Source organism: Ambystoma mexicanum, chromosome 6q, assembly GCF_040938575.1.
Source record: "Ambystoma mexicanum isolate Mex_15411 chromosome 6q, UKY_AmexF1_1, whole genome shotgun sequence".
Lineage (NCBI taxonomy): Eukaryota > Metazoa > Chordata > Amphibia > Caudata > Ambystomatidae > Ambystoma > Ambystoma mexicanum.
The window spans coordinates 1,675,725,236-1,675,745,372 of NC_090937.1; the positions used below are offsets into that span (position 1 = coordinate 1,675,725,236).

Genomic DNA, 20,137 nt, shown 5'->3' on the forward strand with positions numbered 1-20,137 from the left:
CCCTCACACTCCATGCTGCTCTTCATGGTCTATCTTCCATGACTTCTACAGTTCAGACCATCGTGCCCTACGCACGACACCTGCTTGCCAAAAGTCAAATGAGGGCAGCCTGCCCTCCAATGCGACCCACCCTATTGCTGACCAGTGCATCTGAGCCTACTCTAAGCTAACTCTCACTGACATCTGCTCATACATGCCTTTGCCTGTCCCATAGACCCTTCACATGGTCCCTGTCCTCTCTCCTTGCTCCTCTTCCACCATCATAGGTGGGACCCGTTGGGGTGTACTCCTGGCCTCCTTCCAATCCTCAGATACCACTAATGATGTGCATGGTAATGGGAGCGTCTCAGTCCAAGGCCCTTAGGCCAACCTCAATCTCCTTGAGAAATGCTACCCACATCTCATCAACTTCCTTACCTCTCCTGCTGTCCCCCCTCCTCTCTCCTCATCAATCCTGCACTGCCTCCCTGCACCCTCCCATGAACCTTCTCCGCCTCCCACTCCAACTCCTACACATGCGGCACCTCTGATCTCTAGCACTCCCCGTAAGTCCTACAAGGCTGTCAACCTCCTCCACAATTACACTCCTTTCACTGCGGCTGCATCAGGCATTCCTCCGATAACTGTCACTTACATGAGGTTATGCACCTTGACATCCTTGGTCTCATGGAAACATGTCTGACGGCCAGCTCTGTCTGCATCCTTGACCCTCTCCTTGGCCCGCCACCACTGTGCAGGGGGGGTGTGCCCTTGGCTTCCCTGAGGGTATTCCTGCCACTGTCACACCTACTTAGACCTACTCCACTCTGGAATGGCTTGTGTGAGGTTTCTGTCCACCACACCTTGACATTCCAAACAGTGCGTACTGTGTCTGGGAAAACTGGTCAAATGTACTACTTCCTTTCTGAGTGTCCTCACCTCTCCTCCTCACTCATGTCCCCAGACACAGAATTCCTCATCCTTGGTGCGGTACGCATCCACCTGCATGCCTGTTGACGCCCCCACCTGACCTTTCTGTGACCTCAGCAACTCCCTCTCACCCTCTAGACTCCCGTCTGTCCCTACTCATTCTGCAGGGCACACTCTTGATGCTCTGATCTCATCTGACTTTCCCCTCTCCGTCCATCTCTGCACTCCTCTCTCCTGGAGTGATCACATTCTCCTCTCCTCCCAGCTCACCCTCAACACCCCACAGGCAAAGCCACCCTCACCACTGTCACACACCTTCTTGGTATTCCGACCCATGAAGTGTGTGTCAGTCGAGGCTCATGCTGCCAAAATGTCCCCCCCATCCAGCTCCCCCTTAGGCTCACTCCCATCCTGACAGGGCCCACTCCATGCTCCACTCCATGTCAGGTACACTGGATGTCTCAGCCACGGTCATGACCACCTGTCTGAAGCCCCATGCCAATGCAGAGTCCTGGCATGACTCGGATCTTGGGAACCCAAACCACAGGTGCCGGGTGGCAGAGAGGGAATGTCCTGCATCATGGCCATCCTCTGGCAAACTGGCCTGCCACATGCTCCAAAGGCAATAGCGCCTCACCCTTCTCACCAAGATGAGATCCCCAATCCAAGGGCACATATCTGCGGCATGTGACAACTCTGCAGGACACATAGAAATCTGAAAGGACCTTGCCGAGCCAGAAGCAGTGTGTACCTCCCCTGTCCCCTCCGAGCCCACAGCACAGCATGATTGTCTCTGTACCCCTATAGGCCACCCCCCCAGCACTTGTCTGCGCCTAACACCATCTGCCCTTGACGTCAAGTCCTACTTACCTTGTACAGCACTTCCAGCCGCCACTCCCCCTTGCACTTCATTGTGCCACCCACCCCTGCACTTGCGTGACATGAATGACACCAGCACCAGTAGTATTGTTGACTGGCATCCCCTTCTGCCCCACCACCCCTCAGTGCTCCGCTGCACCTACAAACATTACTTGACCGGTGCTTCACGAATGCAAAATTATTCCGTTACAGGTGTTGGGGAGGTGGAATCACAATGTTTACTGCATTATGTTGATCTAGACAAGGCACTGTGCATCGTTGCCAATTTGGACTAGCAGATCCATGTACAACATGTATACTAATTGATGTGACGATGCAATGTCAGGACCAGAGTGGTTGAAATCCAAAAAAGTAGCCCTCCTCTCCCTCTTCACTTGGTGGCTATGTCACATGCCATGTGTGTGATGGCATGTGCCTTTGACATGGCAATCACCGCCCAATGTGTGATGGCAGTGCTAGGCATCAAGGTGAGCAGGCGTTGCTCTCCAATCAGTACATAGTATGCCCTGAGCCTCCCCTACAGACCCAGTGATGGTGAAATCATAGGAGGACTCCCAGTCATGTAGGACATGTGTCGTAGGACTACTGCCTATGTTGTTCATCAGCCCTTGTTGCATGCCATGGTGCTAATGCCTGTTTCCATTTTTCTCTTTCATGTCTTTGCAGGGGACGAAGCACTTGTTGATGCTGGGGATGTGGTGGTGGAGCCGTCCCAGGAGGGCAACCCGGGCCGACCTACCACAAGTGAGGGACGTGGTGTGTTTGTGGGTGAAAACCCACAAGTGCTGCAGGCCGTGCTGTCGAGGGGTGTCTCTGGGGGTTCCTCCCCCGAGCAGTATTCAGGTGTAGACTCGGAGGATGACACCTATGTGCAGTCGCAGGTGAGTGTTCTTGGGAGAGAATCTCCTCTGTCCGACCCACCTGCAGCCAGGCCATTGGCCTCAATGGGGATGTCAGTGTCGGCAGATCAGCCTCCGGTGGTTACGGATGCAGGGCCACACCACCCAATCTCTGATCCTGTTCCTGGGGCTGCAGATCAGAGAGGGAATGCAGTCCTGCAGCCTGAGGCCTTGCCGGCACAGCAAGGCGCAGTCCGCCTTGCCCCAGGCAGGTGTGGTGCCCGTCAACGTGGTGGCCGTATGCCACCTGGCAATACCGTATGGGAGCAATCCATCTACGGTATGGCCACCCAACAGGCAGCATCATCCGAGATGATTGCACAGGCCATGGATAGGGTGGCCACTTCCATTGTCCCCCCAGAAAGGCTGATGGAGCGACTGGAGCAGGCTACAGAGTCCATCTGCCAGGCACACAGGGAGGATATGTTGGCGTCCAACATGGACAGGCGGGCGGCACTGGCGACTCTGGGGGAATCACTTTCCATGGAGTCCCAGCGCCACAGGGAAGCCCTGAGGGAAGAACTCCGTCACCTCAGGTCGACCCTGTTAGAGCTTGAGGCTTCATCCCATAGAAGGACAGAGGAGCAGCTGGAGCGTCTGACACGGACGCTCTCGGCCGAGATGCAGGCAACTCGTGCGGAGGTCAGGTCATCCCGGGAGTTACTGCATGGGGACCTCCGCATGATTATAACCCAGAACCAGAACTACCAGACCCGCCTGCTTGCAGCCATGGAGGAGCAAACTCGTGCTTTGCGTGGGCTGCCTCCCATTGTCACACCATCTTCTGAGGCAGCTCCCCCACCTCCAGAGTCAGCTGCAGGGTCTGGGCAGAGCCATAGCGACTCATCTCCCACAACAGAGTAGCCGTGTGGGCCACGAGCCTATGGGGTGTTTTCCTTTCCCATGATCCACACAGGTGGATTGTGGCGTGCATCCTGTCCTCGGACCTCATAGGTGGCCCCCCCCCCCCCCCGCCGGCCCTTTCATGGCCATTTTTTCTCTTTTTCATTGTTATTTTGCAAGAGTGTTGCCTTGTGTGGGTACCTGGGCATACACTGTATTGTGGCTGGGCACATGCAGGCTTGTCCTGAGTTTGGTTTCGATGCTTGGGTAGCAGACATCCACACCCCTCCTGCTTCCCTTTCCATGGGCTTGCAAAGGGTGTGCCCAAGTGACAGCAAATTACACGGTGACATTGGACTCCCATGAGCTGTTGGCCAGTCCATAGTCAATACTGTGTAGACATTCATAGTGTTCATTGTTGTTGCACCTAACTATGCATGATGGTATGATATGTGCCTCTACTTACATATGTTGCTCATGTTTTGCAGGTATTTCACACAGATCTTCACAAGGGCATACTCTCTGGAGTCACACTACATGTCGGTAGATGTGCACTGACACTTTTGCATGGCGCCATCACTGTACATCTGGACGGTGAGGACATACCAGCTGAATCAGGTAATGAGACTACCATTGATTACATGCAATGTGTCTTGTTTGGGTGGGCTTCAGGGTGGGTTGGTGTGTAATTTGATAGAAATTACTCTTACACAGGTGTGTAGTAGTGGCTCCAGGGCGGTTAGCTGCTCAAGTGCGGCTATGTTCCATTTGGGGCACTGCTATTTGTGACACTGGTGTCATGTTGTGATGGCCAGTTTGTTTGCTGTCACATACCATGACATGGTGTCCTCAGTGGCGGGACTGTGAAGGGAGTGGGTGACATGGCAATGTTGTCATGTAGTGAATCGCCTGTGGCAATGCATTTTAGATTGATGGAGTTGTGTCTTTGCGTTGTGAAGCATAGCTGGTGTATGTGTAGCTAGGGGTGCACACATATTGACACTTCCATGTTAACAATCTCAGGCTGATGTGTATCTGACAGTTCATTGTCAAGTAATTTTCAGACATTGTCAGGTAGAGTCATCATTGATTGTCAGATGGTATGTGCCAGAGCAGTGTGCACTAGCCAGCACTGTGATTCCTAGGTGAAGAAGTTGGCCACCAGTTGCGTACGGGCTGCCTCCCCCCGTGCCCTTTCCCCTCCCATGCGCAGCGGGCGTGCATGTGGTTGTGGATGTGGGGGCACCACCATGTCCACGGGCAGGCCCCGGCGTGTTGCAACGTTGTGCAGGACACATGCTGCCACTATGATCCTGCACACTATTCGGGGAGCATATAACAGCTGCCCGCCAGAACGGTCAAGGGAGCGAAAGCGTGACTTGAGCACTCCGAATGTGCGCTCCACTATGCCCCGTGTAGCAATGTGGGCTGTGTTGTACCTTACCTGGGGTGGCGTGGTGGGGTTCCGGATTGGGGTCATCATGTGGGGGCTGATAGGGTAGGCACTGTCCCCTGCGGAGGTGGTGATGGGTATCATTAGTGGTGTTGTGTCATGACCCAGTATCTGACATGCATGCATGTGGAGTGGCATTCATGCTCACCAAGCAGCCATGTATCTCCATGCTGGCCAGCCTCTAGGTCCCGGCATAGGGTAGACATTCTGTAGATGAAGCTGTCGTGGGTGGACCCTGGATAGTTGGCATATACTGATGTGATGATTCCCTTGGCATTGCATACAACTTGGACGTTGATGGAATGCCAGTGCTTGCGGTTTCTATAGATGTGCTCTGTTGCCCTGGGTGGACGTAGAGCCACATGTGTGCAGTCAATTGCACCAAGCACTTTGGGGAATTGAGCCACACCATAGAATTCCTGGATGCACGTCCGCCTTTCTGCATGAGTCCTGGGGAGATATATGTGCCTGCGGACTGAAGGCCGTGCAGTGATGATGTTCAAGACCTGGTGTAGGCAGCGTGACTGCGTGGCCTGTGACACACCACCCACTATGGCACTTGTCCGCTGAAAGGATCCTATGGCCAAGAAGTGCAGTACATTCAGGACCTTCTGCAGGGGGCTGAGTGCTTGGGAGCACAGGGTGGGTGATGTGAGGTCATCCTCCCACTCACTGACCAGGTCCAGTATGATGTGTGCTGGAAACCTGTACCTCCCATACACCTGGTCATCAGGCATCCCGAATAGGCTGGTTCTGGGTGTGAATATTCTGGCCCTGACTCTCCTCCTCATCCTCCTTTGGTAGCCCACTGCCACTGCTGCTAGGAACGGTATGTTCATCCTGGCATCTGGCTTGTTTATTGAAAAGTGCGCAAATTAATGCCTTGCGCGTGTAGTAGGCAGCGTGTGAGCCTCGCACCCCTGGAATCGGGTTCCCACTCCAATCGCGTGTGGAAATTCCCACGCTGCAGGCATACAGGTGCGCTGACGTACTTGCCTGTGTAAGTGGCCGCGCGCCCCTGAAATACACGTATATAGGCCAATGGCGTGTAAGCGCACTTTTGGGCAATTACACGCGATGAAATACACGTACATAGGCCAATGGCGTGTACGCGCACTTTTGGCCAATTACACGCGATGACACTCTGACGTGCAGGATTTCCACGTGTGCTCCGTCTTCACGTGCTGAGTGGGGAACGCCCGTGCGGATCACGTCAGACGCGCTTACGCGATGAGGGACTCTGGTCCAATAGAATCGCGTATGCGTGCTGACGCACTTACGCGCTAAGGGCCTTTCCTCGGATTTCACGCTGACGTGCAGGAATTTCACGTGCCAAATCACTCCGTATCAAGCTGGCCACCCGAAAACACACGGAACACCACGCTCCTGCCCCGAAGGCCGAGTTACTGCCCCCCAAGTGCCCTGAGCAGCCTCCCACGTGCTATCTGCTGCTGCCTGCCTGCCTGCCTGCCTGCTGCCACCGTGCCCTGCCATTTGGTGCCTGCACATCAGCCATCTGCAGGGGTCCAGTTGCTGTGTCCACCCCTGCTGGAACTGAAGACTCCCAACTGGGATTACATCGCTCCACAGCCCAGCCCCAGGACCCAGTTGCCCACCCACACCTGCCTCTGGGGTTGCCATGTCGGGCACTTCTACATCTGGCACCAGTGGCAACCCCAGGCCAGAGGGGCAGAGGGGCACCAGCTTCACTGCCACCGAAGTTGGTGTCCTGGTGGAGCATGTCCTGGGGCAGTATGATGCCCTCTTTGGATCGTCCCGCGCCAGCAAGGAAGGACGGGAGAGGATCTGGGCCGACTGTGTGGTTGCCATCAACGCGGAGGGGGTGGCAACCCGCAACGTCTTGAAGATCAAGAAGCGCTGGGAGGACTTGAGGTCCAGGACCCTTGTGAAGGCCCGGCGCCTCGTGGAGGGGGGCCGGGGCCACATGAGTTCCATCCAGAAGAGGGTCCTGGAACGCGTACGCCCAGCGCTCCACGCCCAGATCCTTGAGAGGGAGACCCGTCTGGAGTTGAGCGGTAAGTGTCCAAGCATCACTGTGTGAGACAGGGCATGTTGCGGTGTGCTGGTTCTATGATACTTGCCTGTATGTGTGCCATGTGCCATGTATGCATGTATGTGTGCTGGGACATCATGGTAATGCATGTGCGACCAGTGATGTGTGACCCACATGGTTGTTGCATGTGTAGAAATGCGGCATGGGGAGCACTATGCAGATTTGGGACATGAGAGCATGCCAGTCTCTGTACCTGGACATGGATGGGGGTGAGGATGGGTGCTGATGCCAGGTACATATATGGTAGCCATGTCTGTGTGCCTGACCTGCATGTCTGTGACTTGTGCATGCCATGGATGCATGACTCATGTGTGTGACAATGCACAGATTCAGTGACGCACCCACCTTACCCTTGTTTTGCCTGTGTTTGGTGTGATTGTGGCCAGATGGATGTGACTGAGGTGTAGTGTGTGCATGTGATATGCATGAGCCATGATGCATGTGAGTTACATTTCATTGAATGTTTCAAGAGTCAATTGGACATGCATGGAAATGTGCATGGCATGCACCATGCCTGTTACTGTGTGTGTTTTGCCTGGACTGACCCATGTGTTGTGGAGGGACATGATGGAAGTGTACTTTGACAGGGGTGCTCATCTGCTATTGCTTCCTGTCTAGGGGACCATTGTACAGTAGCCTGATGCTTGTGTTCTTTGTCTCCCTCTACGCAGCGGCTAGTGAAGAAGAGGGCGGAGACGGCGCTGTGGAGCAAGGCGGCGGGGATGCCCCCACGGCTGCAGCGGAAGGGGTGGGTGAGCCCCCACAGGGGCCTGCTACGGCAGGAGACGGTGAGGAGCCATCCAGGTTGGTGGTTTGCACAGAGGAGGAGGAGGCCGACACTGGTGCACACATGGGCCCTGGTGGGAGCATCCCTGCTGGTGCAAGTGGTGCAGTCCAGGGCCAGGGGCAGGAGGCAGCACAGGTCACCGTGGAGGGGCCTGTGCATGTCGCTGTCCCTGACCCTGTGAGTGCACCACCATGCACCAGCAGGGATGCCCCGTCCCAGGCCCGTCCGCAGGTAGAGGGGATGTCCATGTCAACTGACTCCCCTCCACCTGCGGCCGTGGGAACCCCTGGCCGCGTGGAGCAGGTCCTGATTGGGGTCGCGATGCGCACGGCTGTGATTCGTGATGCCGTGCGTGCTTCCCGGGAGGAGCACGCACGTCATCACGAAGTGCACCGTGCCGACGTGGCCCAATTGGGATCGGCCATGTTCGGGGGGTTCCTGCATGTGTTGGCCAATCTGACGGCCCTCTCCTCCTCTGTGCAGGCTATCCACCAGTCGTTCTCCTTGCCGTCTTCCGGCCCAGATGCCACCATGGCCCCCTGTGGACCTGCCCCGACCAATGCAGCCAGCTCGGTGGGGATCCCATCCCTGCCACAGTTGGGAGTCGGAGGTCCAGCAGGGGTGGACGACACAGCAAGTGGACCCCAGCAGATGGAAGATGTGCCGGCATCATCGGGCAGGGCACGTGCACGACGGCGTCGGTGGTTACCATCAGCCTGGATGCCGTCGTGCTGGCAGAGGCAGTGGCGTCGCAGGCAGCAGCGGGCTCGACGTGGGAGGCATCATGGCTCAGGGCCATCAAGATCGGAGGGGCAGGCATCGGCCGGAGGGCAGGGCAACCCTGGCATGGCGGTGTGTTCCGTGTGGGAGGAGTTTGGCCAGCGGATAGGTGCGGAGCGGCAGCGGGCGGAAGAGGAGCGGCTCGCCATGGCCAGGGCGGAGATCTCCATGCATCAGGCATTGAGGCGGGCTGAGTGCCTCGAGGAGGCTCGCAGGGAATTTGGAGAGCACATGGGGTTGTCCCTGCGAGACCTCGGGGCCAGGACTGAGTCCCGCCTCCAGGACATTGACGTGGAGTTCGAGGATGCCCTGGCCAGCATCACCAAGTGAGCCGCAGGACTAGCCCGCTGCCTTTGTATATAGTTTTTTAGTTAGTTAGTGCTAGGTTTCCTTTATTTAAATATTTTTTTTTGGACCGCTTGGACAATGGCCACTTCTTTGTACATATTTTTTTAGATAGTTAGTATTAGGTTTAATTTGTGGTGTTGGGCTCATGGACCCTTGAACAATCCTGTAAATATAGTTATTTTTTGTGAGATTAATTTTTTAACTTTCATATTGGTCACACCATGTCGTAATGGTTTATCTTTCATTTCATTCTACATGTGTTTACTTTGGACGAAATCTATTCTTTTTTCTATCCTTTGTTTTTTGGTTTCTCATTTTTGTTCCCGGACATGGACCTTTTATTTGCTTTACCAGATAGTTGTCAGAGTTTACTTTATTTTTATTTTTAATACATTTTGATATTATCTTACACTTGTGTCATTTTTTCTTTGGTTTCTTACATGCCATGATATGGGTTTTGACATTGACTTGCACCCATTGTGTATGTGTGTGTGGCGGCCATGTGTTCTTTTGCTTACTTGCCTTTGGGGTTGTGTCATGTGATTGCATTCACTATGTGGGTGCATGCAATCCTTGCCTGGGTGTTTGTGCTGGGTATGCTGGTCATTACTGCCATTATTGTGTATCGTCAGGGCCAGGGGGACATGGGTGGGGGCCTGGTGGAGGGTGCCCCAGGTGGATGGGGGGTTGGGGGTGGTGGGAGACATGGGTTGGCCATGGGTGGGGGCCTGCTGGCAGGTTGCCCACAGTGCTGGGGGTGGTGGGAGACATGGGTTGGCCATGGGTGGGGGCCTGCTGGCAGGTTGCCCACAGTGCTGGGGGTGGTGGGAGACATGGGTTGGCCATGGGTGGGGGCCTGCTGGCAGGTTGCCCACAGTGCTGGGGGTGGTGGGAGACATGGGTTGGCCATGGGTGGGGGCCTGCTGGCAGGTTGCCCACAGTGCTGGGGGTGGGGGTGGTGGGAGACATGGGTTGGCCATGGGTGGGGGCCTGCTGGCAGGTTGCCCACAGTGCTGGGGGTGGTGGGAGACATGGGTTGGCCATGGGTGGGGGCCTGCTGGCAGGTTCCCCACAGTGCTGGGGGTGGGGGTGGTGGGAGACATGGGTTGGCCATGGGTGGGGGCCTGCTGGCAGGTTCCCCACAGTGCTGGGGGTGGGGGTGGTGGGAGACATGGGTTGGCCATGGGTGGGGGCCTGCTGGCAGGTTGCCCACAGTGCTGGGGGTGGGGGTGGTGGGAGACATGAGCAGGTGTGCAGGGTAGTTCCCTGTGGTGTGTGCTGCCTGCAGGGGCCGTGGAGGGTGTACAGGTAATGCCTGGGAGCTCACAGCCAAATCGCGTGTGCAACTTCCCGCGCACCCCTCAAATCCACGTTCCCTGCCATATCGCGTGTGGAACTTCCCGCGCGCCCCAGTAATCCACGTACCCGGCCATTTCGCGTGTGCAACTTCCAGCGCACTCCTGCAATCCACGTACCCGGCCATATCGCGTGTGGAACTTCCCGCGCGGCCCTGAAAACCACGTACCCGGCCATTTCGCGTGTGCAACTTCCCGCGCACCCCTCGAATCCACGTTCCCTGCCATATCGCGTGTGGAACTTCCCGCGCGCCCCAGAAATCCACGTACCCGGCCATATCGCGTGTGGAACTTCCCGCGCGCCCCTGAAAACCACGTACCCGGCCATTTCGCGTGTGCAACTTCCCGCTCACCCCTCAAATCCACGTTCCCTGCCATATCGCGTGTGGAACTTCCCGCGCGCCCCTGATAACCACGTACCCGGCCATTTCGCGTGTGCAACTTCCCGCGCACCCCTCGAATCCACGTTCCCTGCCATATCGCGTGTGGAACTTCCCGCGCGCCCCAGAAATCCACGTACCCGGCCATATCGCGTGTGGAACTTCCCGCGCGCCCCTGAAAACCACGTACCCGGCCATTTCGCGTGTGCAACTTCCCGCGCACCCCTCGAATCCACGTTCCCTGCCATATCGCGTGTGGAACTTCCCGCGCGCCCCTGATAACCACGTACCCGGCCATTTCGCGTGTGCAACTTCCCGCGCACCCCTCGAATCCACGTTCCCTGCCATATCGCGTGTGGAACTTCCCGCGCGCCCCAGAAATCCACGTACCCGGCCATATCGCGTGTGGAACTTCCCGCGCGCCCCAGAAATCCACGTACCCGGCCATGTCGCGTGTGGAACTTCCCGCGCGCCCCTGAAAACCACGTACCCGGCCATATCGCGTGTGCAACTTCCCGCGCACCCCTCGAATCCACGTTCCCTGCCATATCGCGTGTGGGACTTCCCGCGCGCCCCTGAAAGCCACGTACCCGGCCATTTCGCGTGTGCAACTTCCCGCGCACCCCTCGAATCCACGTTCCCTGCCATATCGCGTGTGGGACTTCCCGCGCGCCCCTGAAATCCACGTACCCGCCCATTTCGCGTGTGCAACTTCCCGCGCACCCCTCGAATCCACGTTCCCTGCCATATCGCGTGTGGAACTTCCCGCGCACCCCTGCAATCCACGTACCCGCCCAGCCCATATCGCGTGTGGAACTTACCGCGCACCCCGGTATGCACGCACACGTTTATTTTTTCTCTCTGCGCGTGTCTGTGTTTGTGGGTACCCCTTTGTACGTCATTTGTCCAGGAGGGCAACAGTATTGTACATTGGTTATGTCTGTATATAGGTGCTATTTGTTGGCGCGCCTTTTAGCGCACATTTCTTGCAGGCGCAGACACGCTACCGCCTGCTTTCTTGTGGCGGTCGTGTTTGTGCCTGTTTGTGCCTGTGCGCTGCTTTGAGCGTGCGCTTTTTTGCCCTATTCTATTCCATGAATACGTGTTGTATGCGAGCGTGTGGGCGTTCCGCGCACTTGCCTCCTGAACTTTCCCCGTGCCGCCCACATTGTTCCCCATTCCGAGTGTTGTGCCCCATTTTATTCCCCATTCCGAGTGTCCCGCCCTGTGTTCCGCCTACTTTAGAGCTGTGCGCTGCGCTCGGAGTGATGGCGCAGTGGCCGTGGCGCACGACGTTGGTTGACCTGTGCGCCGGCCTGCGCCGCGCGCTTTTTCGGCGCACGTCCTCTGCTTTTCTTGCGCACGGACTTCCATGAATCGACGTGCGCTGGTTTCCCTGCGCTTTGCGCTGATTTTCGGCGCAGCGCACGTATTGGCCCCTCTGCGCCGGGATTTTCGGCGCACATTTATTCCATGAATCGGCCTGTCTATGGGTTGGTTCACAAACAGTATTGTGGCAATCATTACTTTATTAGCCAATACTGTGAGTGATCCATTCCCCATTAAAAGCAAATGTACTATTGTAAATAATTAAAAAGCTACTGTGAAGGCTGGTATAAGGGGACTGCATGTCCTGATATCTATTAATCCCCCTGGCTTGAACCGGGAACTGCAATAGGAGCGTTCCTGCTGTCTTCCCGTGTTTGTCAACTGGTTTTGCTGGATGATCTGATTCTTGCCACCTTCTTCAGGACTGTCTTCATGCAAAGAGTATAGCAATCGTCTGCATTCAGGTGTGACTCTTTGTATGTGTCACACTCGGGCCATGTCTAAGAAACTGTAGTCAAATTGGAACGGCCTCACCTTCCATTTAGTTGTGGATACATTTGACTTGCCCAGGTCAAACGTCTAACTTGAATATGGCTTTGAATGATGGCACGGAAGGTTTGCACATTGGACTTTCCGTCTCAGAGGCGTTGAATATGCTATACTCTGCTTCATGTTTTTACATGACGCAAACCGAAGTGGAGTATAGCAGAACCAACACCTCTGCATAGAGACTTCCCCCAGCTCAAAGTAGCAGCCACCCCCGTATGCTATGCTGGCACAAGCCCGCAGAACTACCCAAAGCTAGCCTACTGGCACGCCTAACAGGTGTACACGCCCTCAATCATTGTCTGAAAGAATGACTCGCCTAGCTTCCCACTCCACCCACATTGATATCCCTCCCAATACCACCTGGCGCAACTAACGCCAGAAACTACATCAGCCCATAACACATTCTTACCCCTAATGCTACCCTCTCCTCACCCCTACCCCTCCCTCACCCTAGCATGCCCCGTGCCCTCATCTATGGATCCCGCACCACTCCCGTCCCGTCTGCCCTTACTTATTCCCCTCCACTGGGCCCTGTTGAACACTAGATCTCTGCCAACTGTGAGAAACCAGAGGGTGTCTCACCCACTAGTCCCCGGGGAGCTGCCATCAGGTGGCCAGGACACGGCCATCGCTTTTGGACCCATTCCTGGGGGTGGACCAATGCAGGAGGATCACCTGGGTGAGGGGTCTTTGGGGAGTGAGACATTGGATTGTGAGACGCAGTATCCCGGCCCACCCCGCCCCATGTAACATCTGTTCCCCATTCTACCAGGTAGGATACTTTGGGACTTAATTTCCCCCACTCCCGCCCTGGGAGAAAGCAGACTCACACCAGAGCAGTGTACCTGACATGTCCCACGACTATGGTCAGGCAATTACGGGTAACAACTCACACCTGACTTCCATTAAGCTTCCTCACAAGGATAAAAGGCTGAGCACACACTGAGCGAGGCAAAGCACACAAAGGAACAGCAGTTTTGAAACGACAGCTCAATGAGGGGAGAAATATGGCAAACCAAGAAGGGAACGCAAGGAGGGAGATACCCTTGACCTTTCCGGAAGAAAAACTTTACTTTTCAGAAACCTTCAAATTAAAAAGGAGGCCAGGAAACCAGACTGATGAACCTTGGCATTGCGTGTCAGAGATACCCGGGACCTTCCTGCTTGATTGACAGAGTCGAGGAGGAGAAGTAGCTGCTGTGATACCGTCCTTGGCTCCAGGATCAAAGCAGCACCAGAGAGTTCAACACAGCCGGTGAGTTGGGGGGGACAGATGCGAAAGCAGTCTGTGTTGAAGTCATGGATGCTAGCACCAACATTGTATAACGAGTGCAGGAACAAACATTTTTAACATGTGTGATGAAAGACACGAGTAAAGCTAAATTGCTTCTGGCGGCTCTGAAGCCAGACTGGTGGTCATGGAGACACCCAACAGAATTGGAATGAAGGCTGAGAGATGGCCAACTTTTCCAGGAGTTTGCCCAGAAAGGGAGAAATGAAAATTGGGAGATAGTTAGCTGGACAAGAAGGATCACCTGCGGGTTTCTTGAGAAGAGGATGCACAAGGGAGTGCTTCAGAGTGGAGGGCAAGAATCCTAAGGCAAAGGAGTGGTTGCAAAAATGAGCAAGGGCCGCAGCGAGGGTGTCAATGTTGTCCTTGGTGGTTTTAGAGGAACAAGGATGAACCTGTTTTGACAAGGCTTTCATAGATCGGACTTGTCTAGTGACCTCATCAGGGGAGAAAAGAGGAAAGGACGAGAAGGAGGGTGGGGGTGGCTGAATGAGGGTCAGCAAGCACAGATGGGGAGGGGAGAGGAGGGGGAAGGGTGTAGAGGGTGGACAGGATGTCCTGGGTTTTTTAAATAAAGTGAGAGGCAAGGGCATTGCAAAGAGCCAGGGGGGCAACAGGAGGGGTAGAAACTGCAGCAGGGTTGGCCAGCTCCTTGCAGATTTTAAAGAGTTTGGTCGAGTTGTTAGATGCCGCAGAGACATAAGCTTGAATGTTGAAAGGAAGCGCCCCCAATACAGCACGATCCTCCCCGCAATGAGAGACAATAAAGGACTCTCCCGTATTGGGAATAAGGCCAAGACAGAGTGCGGGTGAGCGTAAGTGGGAGTTTATCAATCAGAATATGGCATGCAAAGAACTCTGCAACCTCCGAGAGCGCTCTGTCTGACAATAGCAAAGACAGGCGCATTTCTAATACAAAAAACGTCATCAGAACCTACACACTATAGGGGGCACAAGTTAATTGGGATTGGGTGGCGTCGACTAACTATAGGTGTTGCTGCAGTGTGGTTGGTCTTGGCGAGAGGACGTCACTGGTCAGCCTCGTGGGTTGGGCTGGGCCTGGCAGGCCGGCTTGAGGTCATCCGGGCGGTGTTGGTATGCTGGGGCAGCCTGTGACAAAGATGAATACCTTCCCTGACTTGTTTGCCCTAGGCCATGCACATTGCAGTTACTTAAGAAACGACATTTAACTTCTACAGTAAATCTTTCAATAGGTTATCTTATGAATAAATACTACACATGAGGAATGCACCTTGTGAGGGGTCTGGTGGTCGTCTGTCGGGGTGAGATTTATCTGTGTCCTAGTGACCGGTATTTTAGGTCGAGGGGCTGGGCTCTGGGGCCTGGGACGGGTGGTACATGTCTTTCTGCTGCGTTAGAAGTTGTTATAAATGGGCCTCTATGTCTTGTCCCAGTGTTGGGGGTCGCCCTTGCACGGGGCCATGATTCTTGGGGTGGTCTGGGGGGATTGTGGGATTTACGAGAGGGTGCTGGTAGATCTGTGGATTCAAACATGGGTTTATTACCGTGCTGTAAATAACGCAGGTGGCGGGCTGTGGCCTTGGATGCTGTAACGGGGCCTACAAATCTCTGAAGCGGCTCCAGCTTGGTTGGGGGAGGTGGGGGAGCGCGGCACGGGCCTTAGCTTTCTTGTCTGGCGGGCTTCGTAGGGTGGGAGGGAGAATGGCCTTGCACATATTCACAAAGGTATTTTCCTCGTGCGTTGCCGACTTTTGGGTGCAGAACTTTTATAACGTCTGCCTTATTTTAACCTACTTGAACACACATATATTTCGACTTCATTAAACATTTCTTTAATACATTCAGTCTGTGTACCTTTTCATTGTATAGCATTCTATCCACTACAGTGTTTGATTATTTATATACATTTGGCATTACGTGAGGTAGTACTAGGTTATGGAACACAGAGATTGATGCTCGCCGCTATGGGTGACTAAGAAGACATATAGGGGTTAAGGTTTCTACATAAGACTTAAAAACATTTTTACATATATGGGTTATAAGTTTCATTGCATAATTGTGTACATCCTTCTCTGTGATATAACAGCATTAGTCCAGTTATGGTGTGAAGTCATATAAACGTTACACTTTTATGGTCAATTCACAGTTTGCAGGTTCTGTTTGAGAGAAGTAGTTCATTAACACCAATACTTGAATTCTTTCCTGCTTTCTTCAGATAGTTATGCTACAGTTTTCCCCGTCGCCCCCGGCCTTGCTGACCAGGTCACGCGGGGCGCAGTATTACATTGTGGACGGTGAAATGTTACAGTATTAACATTTCGTGTTAGCTCATACCCAACTTTCTCATGGGAACGCGCTCACAGCGGATCTGCCATGGTGCTGCGGCGGCAGGGATGCTTGAAAGCCCTCCAAAGGTGGGGGCCGCGCTACAGTGCGCTAAACTCGCGCCATCTTTGCTAGACAAGATGGCTTCTAGGCCTGCCTAAACTTTAATACATGTGGACAATGGATACGTGTGGGCATTGTCATCGGCGGGTGAACCCTCCTCCACCTGGGCCCGGGTGGCATGAGGGGGCGCCCACCGAGTCATGGTCCTCACCTGGGGAGAATGATGCAGGTGAGGGGGGCCTCCAAGGCCAGTCCTCCCCTACAATGTGGACTCTCTTCTTGATGAGGACTGAGAGTCGGTATTGCCTTTGGAGCAGGCGACAGGCCAGTTTGTCAGAGGATGAACAAGAAGCCCTCCATTTCCTCTCTGCCGCCATACACTTACGTTTAAGTGTAGTTAGGTCGGAGTCATACCAGGAATTGCACTTGGCTTTGGACTTCAAACTGATCCTCATGACAGGGCCAAGAGCATCAGAAATTGAAGAGTAGAGCAGAGACAGGGCTGTCTCAGGATGTGTGACAGCCAGAGTTAGAGGGGGGTGGGGGTGAGAGAGAAGGTGGCGGCGAAAGCCTCAATTGAAACACGCTTCATGGGCCGGATGTCCGTGAAGATAGGTGGCAGTGTTGGGGTATGCTTAGCATGGGGGGGGAAGAGAGGGAGAGATGAGAGGAGAGGAGGGAGTGATCGCTCCAGGAGAGGGAGAGAGAGGAGTGGTCAGAGGGATAGAGATGGGGAGAGGAGATCAAGACATTGAGTGTGTACCCTACAGAGTGTGTCGGGCCAGAGGGGAGGATGGACAGGGAGAGGGAGTCGCAGAGGTCACAGAAGAGGACAGAGGAAGAACAAGGAGAGTCTAAATGGATATTGAGATCACCGATGAGGATAGGTTGAGTGGTAGAGGCCAGGAGGAGAGGTCCACCCACTTAGAGAGAAATGAGGCGATTTGACCAGGAGGCCGGTAGATGGTAGCCACAGTGGGAGAGAGGGAGAGAGAGACTACAAACAAGGCACATTCAAAAGAGGAGTAGGTCTGAGTGGGAATGATGGAGGCAGGAATCCACTCAGGAAAGATCCAGGCTACACCCCCAGGGAACCTCCCCCCGGACCAGGAGGATCTGGGTGCCAAGAGGATCTTGTAGCCATCAGGGAGGAGAGTGTCAAAGCTTGTGACAGAGCTGGTCGAGAACCAAGTTTCAGTAAGACCAATGACATAAAGGTCTAGTTCTTCAAGGAGATAGCAGATGTCAGGAGTGTTTTCCAGCAGAGAGTTGAGAGTGGCAATGTGAAGAAGGTTGCCAGCCTTAAAGACCTTCCGGGGAGGGGTACAGATCAGAGGTACGCCCTGCGGAGGAGAAGTGTCGGCAATATGGAAACCAGGGTTGAAGGCCAAGATATCCTTTTTGAACTTCTTCCTACCAAACTTAGTGAGAAGGGAAGGATAGTCAATGGAGAAGCTCTGGTTCTCTCTAGGTTGGACTATTGTAACAGCCTCTTTCTAAATCTACCTGCCTCCACTCTCTGCAACTAATCCAGAACAGGACTGCGACACTTGTCCTTGGCCTGGGATTGTATCTCTCCAGTAGATGGTGTTAGGCAGAATCCACTGCAGTTCCCTTGGGGAGCACCATAGCAGATTAAGACTCCAGGTATATGCAATAAATTCCCTTTGTTATCAGTCTGTACCATAAAGACTTAGGTCTGACTGCTCAGCCACAGCTACCAACTATCTCAAGAGGAAGATGAGCAGTATTCAGGGTTTACACATTAGGACTACAGTACTATGGTACAAGGAAACACTGACCAAAGCTTTGTATTAAAAAGAATATACATATTTATTTTACACACTTCTAGTTCAACACATAAATCACAGTTCTCAAAGCAAGTTAAAACAGTCAAGAAAAGTATACACAACTCCCTATTTAAATTATAGACAAGTTTGAGCAAGAGTGAAAACTGAGCAAAATGGCACTCTAGTAATTTCTCAAAAGGTAGGCAAAGGACAAGTTATACAGATTTAACCTTTTAAACACACGAACAGTACTTCCCAAGTGGATTGTGAACAAGTTAGGCAAGGTAGCACTTTAGCAAAAGTCATACATAGGCGAAAACCGAGCAAAATGGCACTTCAGCAATACTTAAGAGGGAAGGAAGAGTGGTTATAAGAGTTTCTGGTGCATCAACATAGTTGAGGGTGAAAAGCAATCTAGTGAAGGCAGTTATAACACATTTAGCCAAAGCCAATAGGCCTGTGCCAGAGTTAGTAGTACAGGGCAATGTGCCCAGGATCAAACTGTTCCAGTAGCTGCAGTCAAGTCTTTGGTTTAGCGATTCAAAAGGAGGGTGCAGAATGTAAAAGATACTGTTAGTCGATAGGGGCGGCCAACCCAGGAGGTAGGTAAAGGATTTCAAACACCTTTAGCAGTACACCTCGAAACGGGAGGCCTGGCGGAACAATGTACCTGAAAAAGTGGAAGCGGCTCCTGCGGTGGCGGTGGTTTCTGGCAGTTCCTGCAGTTCGTGTTTACCAGCAGAGGAAGAGGGGCTCTCGTCGTGGAGGAAGGTTCGAGTTACTGCACTGCCCAGGGAAGAAGCCAGCCGCGGTGATGCCAAAACGGATTAAAAGATACGCTCCTTTAAATCACGGTTGTGGTGGACGGGTACCTGGTTATCTGGTCTCTGAATGCAGGGCACTGGCAATTTGATCAAGGCAGGACCTGGAAGGCGATTGAGGAACTGGTTGGCCCCACCAGCTCAAGGGAAGAAGACTTGTGCAGGCGAAGATCTTCTCAAGTCGTTGGAGAAAAGTGGTGAGGATCTGCAGTAGGGCTTCACCGGTGGTTTAGTCATTGCAGATGTCTTCAGCTTCTCTCCTCTTCTGTTTCTTAGTTCCAGAGGCAATGTCTTGTCCTCCAGTCCTAAGGATCCTGCTTTTATGCAGCAAGACCCCCATTGATACAGCCTATCTGTCACTCACACAGTGGGGTGGCTCTCCTGGCGGGAGAACTCCCCAGCCTATCGGGGCAGAGTGCGACTTGGGTTGCGTAGGCAACCCTGTCCAGGGTGCCTATTCCCCCTCCCACACATCCTGTCTACTCCCGACTCAGTGGCGCCGAGAGGAGGGCTTCTGTGCAGAAGCCCGCCAAACGGACAAACAAAGGATCCCCGACCTGGGTTAGGATTATAGAGAAAGACACGAGAAAGAAATATTATCAAAGTTCTGGCAATAAAAACCTACCAGAGTAAAGTTAGTATTAAAATAAACTGGCGGTATGTTAGAGGCTGTCAGTAAAAGTGGTAGCCTCGAACAATGGGAAAATCCCATAGGGAAATATTTGCTGTCGAATATTTACGGTAGTAACCACTGCCACCAGCCAGAAACTTTTGAGAGAGGGACTGTATGGTACCCCCTCGAAAATGAACACTAGGGAAAAACTATTAACCCTTTCCAGTACTTCCATAGTAAGATGGTTTTGTTCATAAGAATTGACTAGTAAAGTCAATGGGAACTTAACATGCCCTGGGAGACAGTAGTCAGTCCCAGGGTATGGAGTCTGTCTGGGGGTCGCTACGACAGCCCTGTGGTACGGCACGGAGGGTGCTGTGTACCACACATGTTAAAAAGATGATTCCTATGAGGGTGAGAAAAACCCCATAGACCATAAGCACACAAGATAGCCTTAAACACACACTAGCAATCTGTCTAAGAGTGGGGAAAAAGGGTCTCACTCTTAGCAGGAGAAATAATGAAACCCTGCAAATCCAGCAAAGCTGCTGGGGGACTCTATAGGTAAGGGAAGTTAGCCATAGAATGAGAATTCTCCCTAACACATGGCAGTAGGGCATGTGCACAAACCATTATGAAGGCAAATAGGATGATACTGGGGAGTTTG

At 53.5% G+C, this 20,137-nt stretch overlaps 1 protein-coding gene and 1 long non-coding RNA gene across 2 annotated transcripts in view; both read left to right on the plus strand.

Moving 5' to 3' along the window:
- The window catches only part of LOC138517035 (uncharacterized), a 29,559-nt gene extending 26,937 nt beyond the window's left edge, over positions 1-2,622 (plus strand). The window contains exon 3 of the long non-coding RNA XR_011282345.1: positions 2,455-2,622. This is a non-coding gene — a long non-coding RNA (uncharacterized lncRNA). The remainder of the gene's footprint in view (positions 1-2,454) is intronic.
- The window catches only part of LOC138515431 (zinc finger protein 208-like), a 488,076-nt gene that overhangs the window by 298,681 nt on the left and 169,258 nt on the right, over positions 1-20,137 (plus strand). The gene's annotated exons all lie outside the window — the stretch shown is intronic.